This window comes from Wolffia australiana, chromosome 1, assembly GCF_029677425.1.
Source record: "Wolffia australiana isolate 7733 chromosome 1, ASM2967742v1".
NCBI classification, from domain to species: Eukaryota; Viridiplantae; Streptophyta; class Magnoliopsida; order Alismatales; family Araceae; genus Wolffia; species Wolffia australiana.
Genome location: NC_135835.1, coordinates 5,813,664 through 5,823,591, shown reverse-complemented (window position 1 = coordinate 5,823,591; position 9,928 = coordinate 5,813,664).

Here is a 9,928-nt window from a genome sequence, read left to right as displayed (position 1 = left end):
GACGAAAATTTGTTCCGGGAGGACTGGACAAGACAGAAAATCTTCCCGGGATTATTGGACGGGAAAATCGTCCCTACGCTAACTTGGGACGTAGGACGGGACAAATTTTTTCTCGAACCATCGACGTCCCGTCCCGCCCGCGTCCCTGCACTATAAGCATGACATATTTATTCAAGAATTGGAGATGAATCCCCTCCTAGCTTGGAACGGAAGTATTAAGGAACTTCTGTCCACTAGCATGAAGAACTATTTATTTGCTATTCGGTAAAATGTTCCTATATATTGGGTTTCACAGATAAAGAGATGTGTCTATGTCGCTTACCTGAATGCCTAAGTGACTCAGTCATTTATCTCCTTATATCTTTCTTTTTGAAATTTAAAAGGGGTGAACACCTGATGAATTGGTAAACCCCCCATCAGGATCATATTCAAACCATCCCCTCTGCGCCTGTTGCCCGCGGGAGCCATGTCGCCTTTATCTCCTTCTATCTGCGCAGGCTAGAGTGTCCCATGATGCACTATCATCGCAAAAGATCCAAGATCATATTAGTGGTAGATAAAGAGATGGGCAACAACAAAGAGCCACATCAATGCTTAGACGACAAGACGTAAACTACGTCAAGAAGCATTTCTGAGGAGCAAGTTTTGAAGAATAGTGCTTACAAAACAAACTGTCCACATCTCTAATGCACATTTATTCTTCTCCATGAGATACTGAAGAAGAATGAAGTGGAAGGCCAATCAAGAGATAAAAGTTCCCTTATTCAACATGCGTGGGAACCTATAAATAAGTTAATCAGAAAAGGAGTGGAGGGCCATTCTTGGTTATTTTAAGAAAGAGGTTGCGGAGAGTAACTAAGAGGCTGGTGTGATGGGATCAGATCTGTTGTCCAGGGGAGAGGTCTCCACTAGGGTTCTCCATTCATCCATCTCCTTTTCTAATCATGTGCTCCTCTTCTTTCTCCATTGTTATTCTTGGCTCTCACCATGGATTTTAGATTCTATGAATGTTTGGGTGGTCTTCTTGACTCAAAATTGGGGTGATGTACAGATTCGAGCTATTGTTGTCATCAATTCGCATTAAGATCCAATAAATTGTTTTAAACAAGTACGTCGACAACAAAAAAATGACATGATAGTATTAATTAATCATCCTTTGTTTGTATTTAATATATTTTTTTCCACTGATGTAGTATCTTGTACTATAGAATTGGCCAGAGATGCGTTAAAGGCAGAAGGTTTTCTTGTCCTAGGAGGCTACATGTCTCCCGTGAATGATTCATACAAGAAAAAGGTACTCATGTGAATGCTGACCAAAATTTTCCTTGAAAAGAACCTAGTCCAGTGGGAGCATGGATCGTCCATTGGCAAAGATTTCAACTCTTGCATATCCTTACTAGGCATTAGTCCTTTAATTTTTAAGAGGATCTATACAGTGCTTATTTGTGGGTCAATTGTTTTTTGAATAAATTATTAGACAGGTCAATGCCCAACCAGAGAATTCGTTATCGTGTTTAATTTATGAAAATGAGATTGATGGAGCTTCTCCAACTTAGACAATAGAAGGTACATATTCCTGGATACATGTTTAATGATGGGATAACCTAAAAGCCCATTTTGTTTGGCCCATTAGTAGGTGGTTTCCCAAGACAGAGATTTTTCTAGAAATTGACAAGATCTGTGAAAAAGGGCCTAGGGACCCACAAAATCCTCTGACAGGTTCCTCTTCTGTCAGAATCTCTCAGATATCTGTGGTACACCTTTTCAGAGGTGCATACCTGATTATTTTATGGCCTCGATGTCAATTACGCGGTTCATATACATAACTGGATGGCAAGTCAGAGCAAGGGAAACACTTGCTTCTGTTAGGAGTCTTTTCGGTGAAGACAATTAATGAAGTTTTTATTACTTTCAACAAAATGAAGTCTGAAAAGTTTTTTTGTAATATATTTCAGGGTTTAGTATCTGCTGAGCATCGAATTCATATGTGTGATCTTGCTTGCAAAAGCTCTTCCTTTGTGATGGTAGATCCATGGGAGGTAATTGTGTTGTAGATGCTTAAATTTACTGTAGAACAGAAGTGCGTATTCACATTATTGGAATTTTGAGTTTTAGTAAAAATTAACTTACATTTTTGTGTTGGAGAGGGTATTTTTTACATTCCATAGACAATATAAAAAATTGTCTGTAGAAAAATGACGATCATAACATCAAAACTTCACAAAAATCCAGAATTACCAGAATTATAATCTGTTCCCAGACACAGTTGGCGGTGAACACGTCATCAGAAGAGGCCCTTTGGGAGTCCATGCAGAGGACCGGTCCCACACATAGAGAAGTGGGGGTCTGAGTGCTGACATTGCTCTAGGGAATCTGGCTACACAAAAATGAGGTGATCTTCTGAGGGGGGAAGGCCTCTACAAACAGGCTCGCCCATGAGATAGAAGGTCTCATAGCATCATGGGGATGAAGAGGGAAGAGGAAAATGTATACATGTAATTGAGTCCTAGGGCTCGAGCCATGTACTTTTCAGGTGGTTACCGATTTGTTCGGGTGATTGCCTCATATGTTTTCCAAAAAAAAAAAGAATCTGTTCCCAGAAATACAGGATGAGGATGATGAGAGTATGCAACAAGGAAGGAAAGATATCAAGGAGAGCTGGGGGGTACAGGTGGAAGAAATACATTGATAGATTGGATGACCAGCCGAATTAACCTTGTCTCCCTCAGGATTGGGAGGATCTCGAGCTCCAGCCCTACGTTGCCATGTTAACAGACTGAAAGACCTGTCCCCCTTCAGGTTGTCCCTAGTTCATTATTTATAGATAGGGATTCCTGCCATCCTTCTGCTCAGTATCGCTTGAATTAGCACTTGTGACACCGGCGTTTTATTTCTTCTCCCCATGCAAGTCTGAGGAGTTAAGTATGATGCATATGCTTTAGCTTTTGCGAATGTCATTCGGTAGTCTTGTGAGACAACTAAAACGTTTTAGATTCTCCTGCAACTTTTACCGATAGGGATATAATCGGGATAGTTTACCATGTATTTTGTTAGTAACCTTAAGAGCAAGGCCCCACCCAAGCCTCCTAGAGTTCCTTGAGCTACTCACATCTTCCACTATTTAGATTTAAGATGATTCAAACAAATGCTTTCATTTTCTTCATGGTACACTATCTATTTTTTCCTGTATATACTAGTGTTTGCACATGATTACATTTTTAATAGGTTCAGACAGAAGTATTTATTTTGTTATCCATAGGATACAAGTACATTTTTATATGATAAAATATGAGATTACCCAATCCTGTACTCATCAATGTCGAGGGAAAATGCATGTTGCCCAAATCAAGCACATGGGAAAGGGGAAGAAAACAGAAAACATTGGGCGCTGATGTAGCCTGAAGCCCATTTTCTGAGGCCCATTGGCAACTTGTGGACCAAGTAGGAGATTCTTCTAGAAATGACAGGATCTGCAGTAATATTCCTAGAGCCCTTCAAAATCCTCTGACAGGATTTTCTCTGACAAGGTCTTTTGACAGGATTTTCTCTGACCAGATCTTCTGACAGAATCCTCGGCCAGATTCTTCTTCCGCCAGGATCTCTGCTCTAACTTGTCAGAGTTGCATATCTTTTGTCTTGTCCCATCAGGATCTTCTTGAGCCACACGAATATCTCGACAGCTTCTATATGCCCTAGAATCTGCAGGATATCTCTACTCAGGCCTGTCAGGCTGCTTATCCTCTCTTTTAGCTTGTCTAATTGTTTTTCTCAATATTTTGACTTGTCTTGTCATGGGTACAGTCATTATGGACGACCCTGCACTTCTTGTGGCCTATATAAGGCCCCCATGTACCCCTGAATGAGCATGATTGAAATCTATTGTCTTGTTGAAACTGTGTTTCTCCCCTTTGAGTGTTCTCTTTGCTAGAGAGTGCTTCTGTGCTTGTGGATTCGAGTACAGCCCCCTGTGGATTCAAGGGTTGGAGAGGCTAGTTTTGTGGATTCAGGACTTAGCTCCTTCAAGTAGAGAAAGGCTTGTGGATTCAAGTCATGTTCCTACGCTTTTCGCGTACAAAGGCTGCGTCAAGATGATTAAGCTCCGGATAAAGGGTAATTTGCAAAAGCTATTTTCCGAGGCATTTTTATTTGAGGCGGAAATAATTGGGCAATGTAGAGTTAGGGCTTTCATTCCTCGATGTTCTCAACAAACCACACCCCCTCTCCCTCTCCATCCACTTGCAGAGAGTCAATGCTTGAGGAATGTCTGTATTATAATTTTCTTCTGACAATTCATTGTAGAAAATCTGATTCAAACCTTTGTGACAAGGATTAAATGAGCAGTCATAATCTAATCGATCATTTTCTACTCATTTATCTTCTCTGCTTCCTTGCCATTTCGAAGGTCTTCTTATCTTTCGACGGTGGCAACAAAATTGTGAAAATAATTGGCCTTCTGCAATTCCGTCGAGAGAGGTGACCCTCCAAGGGAAGAGGGGGGCCGAGCGTTGACAGTGCTCTGAGAAATTTGGTTTCACCAAAATGAGTTAATATTTAGGGGGAGGATGGCTTCTACGGACAGGCTCACCCGCATAATCAAGGACCTCATGGCGTCATGGTTTCCTACAGTGGTACATAGATAGGGGAGGGAAGATAATGTACGGGTAGATTTTAAAAAAAAATATATACGGGTAGATTTTTCAAAAAAATGTACGGGTAGAGCTTTAGGGGTATACATGTGTACTTTGGGTGGTTACCGGTTTGTCGGGTGACCGCCCTCTCTTGGTCATCTTTCAAAATATATATCTTTTTCGGAAACGGCTTACAGCCCAAATGTGATCATTATTTTAACTCCCAACAAAGTTCAGTTGTTGTAAGCTCCTAACAAATTTTTTTTGCTGGAATGCCTAAGTGCCAAACTGTCTTTATTTCAGGCAAAACAAACCAGCTACCAGCGCACCCTAACTGTTCTCTCTAGAATTAGAAGCTATATTTGTGATATTGCTCGCATGTCAGAAGGTGAGTGAGACCATATCTGCACCTTGAATACCATATTCTTTTCACAGTTCATCCTTTATGTGATTTTACCAAGAGCCCTTCTTTTCACAGTTCTCCTCTAGTTCATTGAGGAACTTCTGTGTGTCATTATATTGTATTAATATAGTCTTTTCTACGGGTTTTTATTATATGCTTGTTTGCCGTTGTGTAATCCATATGTATATTTTATCTCTTGCGTTCAACTTATGCGAGGGTCTACCTAGAAACATGATGTCTTCCTTGCCAATTCTTGTTAAGTAGATTTGTGGTTGAGTGTTATATTAAAAGTAATTTATTTTATTTAAATTAACTTTTTTGTCTAATGTCGTACTTGAAGCCCGTTTCTGTGCATTGAATATCATTCACTTGTTACAAATTATCCATTTCCTATCACCCCAAACACAGCAAAGAGTTCTTTGAATAATAACTTTTTATTTCTTCAATGAGACTATCTTATATTGGACTTCAATTTTAAATGATAGGCTCACTTAAGGTCATGCTATTATGTGGCTCTGATCTATTGGAATCTTTCACTATTCCTGGAGTATGGATTCCGGATCAGGTATTTCCTGCTTTGTGTCGCGATTTATTTGAACTTGAACCTTCAATGCTTTAAAATTTTCCTGCATTTTCTTGACTTCTGTCAGGATCCCCATTGTAGAATTTCAGTACTTTGGTCTCCTTTATCTTTTCCTCTATTTCTCTTTAAATAGCTGTATGCCTCCCCCTTGCTGTGCAGGAAAGTAGAGCACCATTATTTTCTCTCACCTCTCTCCTGGAAAAGTCAATTCCTCCACTATCTCTCCTCCCCATTGATGTTGTTAGCATGGAAAGAGGGAGAAAGAGAGAAGAGAGCCCAGTTGTAAGCTCCTTGGTGGGAAAGATAGCCTGTAAGAGCAAGAGAGGACTTGGAAGAATGGATGTCTACAGAGAGAGAGAGAGAGAGAGAGAGAGAGAGAGAGAGAGAGAGAGAGAGAGAGACAGAGACAGAGAGGGAGAGAGAGAACGCTTATATTACCTCTAATGGGAGGGCATGCCCTGTTGTCTGCATTTAATTTTGGACACACATAACATCGGATCTTTTAAATATACCATAAAACCTTATCTTTTATGGATTCTATCAATTGCATCATCTCAACACAGAGCTCAGTTTGTGATATCTCAACTTTAAATTTCATTTAGGTTATTAGTGGGTTCAATCAATGATAAACCTCTTGGAACATTAAATGGCAAGATAGGGATGAGATGGGTGGTTCCAAAGGGGTTGAGTACTGAGTTTATTTTAGGGCGGTCTTCAGATGGATGAAGTAGAATGAACTAGACTGGATTATGGAGATTGAAAATGGGAATAGAAATCAATATATATTTTAGATCTGAAGTTTATCAAGGGGAGAAAATGATAATAATTTTTTGCGGATAAAAAACAATGTGGAGGAAGAAGGATATTCTCATAAAAAATGTCCGAAGGCAACTTTGCTAAGGAAGTATCATATGCAGAGCTCATATGCAGAGATTTTGGCATTGTGTGCATCTGCAGAGAGGACAACGATACTGATGAGCTGATTAACCGTGATGAAATTTTAAATTGGCACAAGGTACGGATTAGCAGTCTTCAATCATTTTTTCTCTTGCACGGTAGGATTTCAGGCTTCTTTCAGAACTTAATCTGATCAGATGATAATCGGTTTACTTAATTAAACCACTTTTTTAAAAATTTATTAAAGGATAATGGCTTAGTTATGAAATTTCAAGGTTCTACTCTATCATTTCCCAATCTAAAGTATTTTTCCAGATAATAGACGTTTGAATGACTCGTCTTTAAAATAGTTATTCTCGAAGGGGGGAAATCAAAAAAATGATTCCAAAATCTGATTTGATAGTCACTGGCGTACTATTAAAATGTCTCTAAGTTTTATAATATTAAAATTAGTTTGAAGCTTCATTATCTAACTCCAAGGCTCTATTTTATGATTTCCGAAACTAAAATATTATTCCATTTTTCTTTTAAAAATCCATTTGTCCGTGAATAAATCACAAATTTTAAGTTATATATAAATGGGGGGAATAAAAGAGGAAGTTTCAAACTTAATTTTTTTATCAAATAAAAGAGAAATTTTCAAACATAATGAGGGTATCTAATTTCATTCCAATTATTTTTTAAAATATCTATAGAATGTAAGATTTTTGGTATCAGATCATACTTTATATTTTCTGGCTTCCCATTTTTAAATATGCTCCCAATCCAACACAGATTATTAAGGCCGTATTTATTAAGATTGTAGCGATACCTACTTAAATAAAACAAACAGGGATCAAACTGTGGTATTGTCATTTTTTAAAGTATTGGAGCATTGGATCTAGACCAAGAATTTTGCATCATGAGTGGCGACATATATTTAACATTATTTTGTTTGAGTGTTCCTTCGTATACTGCCAGATCTACTAACTTTCCATTTGGGCATTTTTTACTATTTTTATTGTATTGGGATCTTCTGATAGAGCAACATATTTCTGGTAGATGATTTGGTGCCAAACAAGATCATTTCAAGCAAAATAAGGCAAGTTCTACATGCTTGTTTGTTTTCTGAAGAAAGTTTTACTCGCTTACTAAGTGTATGTAGAATGACGGTGTTGGGCTCGGTACCAGTTTTTTGCAAAAACCTAAACCTATACCTAAACTTTGGTACGGTCTTGGTTCGGTCAAAGATCGGTTCGGTTGGGTAAAACCTATAGTTCGGTAATGAATACCAACTGAAAATCATGATCAGAGTTAAAAAATTAAAATCTTCACAAGTGAATCAATCAATTTTAGAATGTAATTAAAACATTTTCACTATTGATTCACCACATAATCAAAGAATATCCATGTAAGAGTGTTAAGGGTTTTCTATTTAAAAAATTAACGAAGGAAAAAGGTTAGTTTCTAAACTTTTTTTTACATGATTATATATTTTAATAAATACATTTTTATAAGGTTATATATTAAATTTATTTACTGTTTTCGTAAAAGTGTCATGGCTAAGTTGGCTAAAGGGTTTGTGTGCTGAAGGCGTGTAGGCAAGGGTTCAAGCCCCCATGGTTGCAACTAAAATAAAATTAATGTTTTTACTTCTTTCTCTTTCAGCTTGGTTTCGGTCTGGTTGGCGGTTAGAACCAAAACCTTTACCGTAACTATCGGTAAAACCATGAAGCCCAAACCGACGGTATCGGTTCGGTGCGGTTTTACCGAAATTTGGTAAAAAATGGCAAACCTTAAATGTATGTTAGAGATTTATTTTGTTTTTTGAAATTGATTTGTATGTTTCCTCATCAGGGAATGTTTAAGCAGAGGTTTATCGACCAAGTACCTGACCGCCAATGAAATTATTAGTTAAATCAAGGAGAAGGAGCTTTACTTATGAAATCCCCCCTCTCTCCTAATAATTATTTCTCTATTTATTATTTGGAGGATTGGATAAATTCTTTTTTTGGTCGCATTTGGCCCTGAAATTTTGAAAGCTCATCATAAACTTGATTTTGTTCACAGCCGGTGACAACCATCAAAAGGGCTAGGTCCATGTGGAGAATTTATAGATACCTATGCTTTGCAGCCTTCTTAACCTTTGTCAAAACCCACTCATAAACTCACTTTCGCGCATGCGCTTGATAAAATTCTGAATGCAAAACTTTTGTGACAATTTACAAGATTTTGAAACAGGTTTTATGCGCGTCTACTGTATTCTTACTGAGCTTTGACATGTGAAAAATAATTTGTATTCAGTTGGCTCCAGATGCATTCAATGGGCTTTATCCAAGATTGTCTCTCTCTGCTTAAATTTATTTCTAACTTGAGAGGCAGATATTTGCATTTTATACTGTTCGAATTTATTGTGTGCTTACAAATCATACACATAAAAAGTGTCTCATTTTTTTTCAAGTTTTTATTTTACTTCTTCCACTTAGATTACAATTGGCCACTCGCTCTTGAGCACTAAGATATGACTAGCTTGACTCAATGTTGAATAATTCTTCATTTTTATTTTCATGTGCATTTTTAGAGACAATTATTTTACCATATGTAACTTCAAAATTTGTGAAAAGTATGAATAGCGAGACAAAAACGATTGTTATGAAAACAATACCTAAGATTGGATGAATAGTTTGTGAAAACTTGGAATGGGTGGTCAAGCAAGAAGTTTGTCAAAATACTCCACCTGGCCTAAGAAGTTTTTTTAAAAAAGATAGAACACACGATACATTAATACCACATAATGTGTAAAAGTTATGAGGAAAAATGAATACCCTTAAGAAACCCAGATGTAAAAAAAAGGTATGATTTTAAAAAAAACAAAGATATGATGAAGAGGGGAGTTCATTCTTCTCTTGACGTTCTTTTAAATCCTCATTTTCCACCATAAACCAATGTGATATGATCATCCATGATCTCGCAAGTTTTCAGCCATATAACGCATCAATTACTTCACATAAAAATAATACAGCTAACAACTTGAATGCCACAAGGATATGGAAGTTCAAGATACTAAATGGAATGTACCAACCTTAAGCCTGACAGGAGTTGGTAACTCATGAACTATCTAGGATCATATAAACTTGACAAATCACTCTGTGTAACAACTAAATTACATTCATTTAGCTTTTTTTACATATCAATTCGTGCATCATAATATACATTCATCTCTGTTAAGTATTTTTAATAATCTTTATACAAGAGGTAAAATTTTCTGTCTTTAAGTTAATATTATAAAATTATTTGTATTTTCTGTTTTAACTTTCAAGATGAAGGTATCACATGAAATATATTTAATAATGTTTATCTGATAAAAAAACCATTACCTGGAAAAGTGGCAATGCTTACATTCAAAGCACCTAATCTAGATATTTATCTCCTATAAAT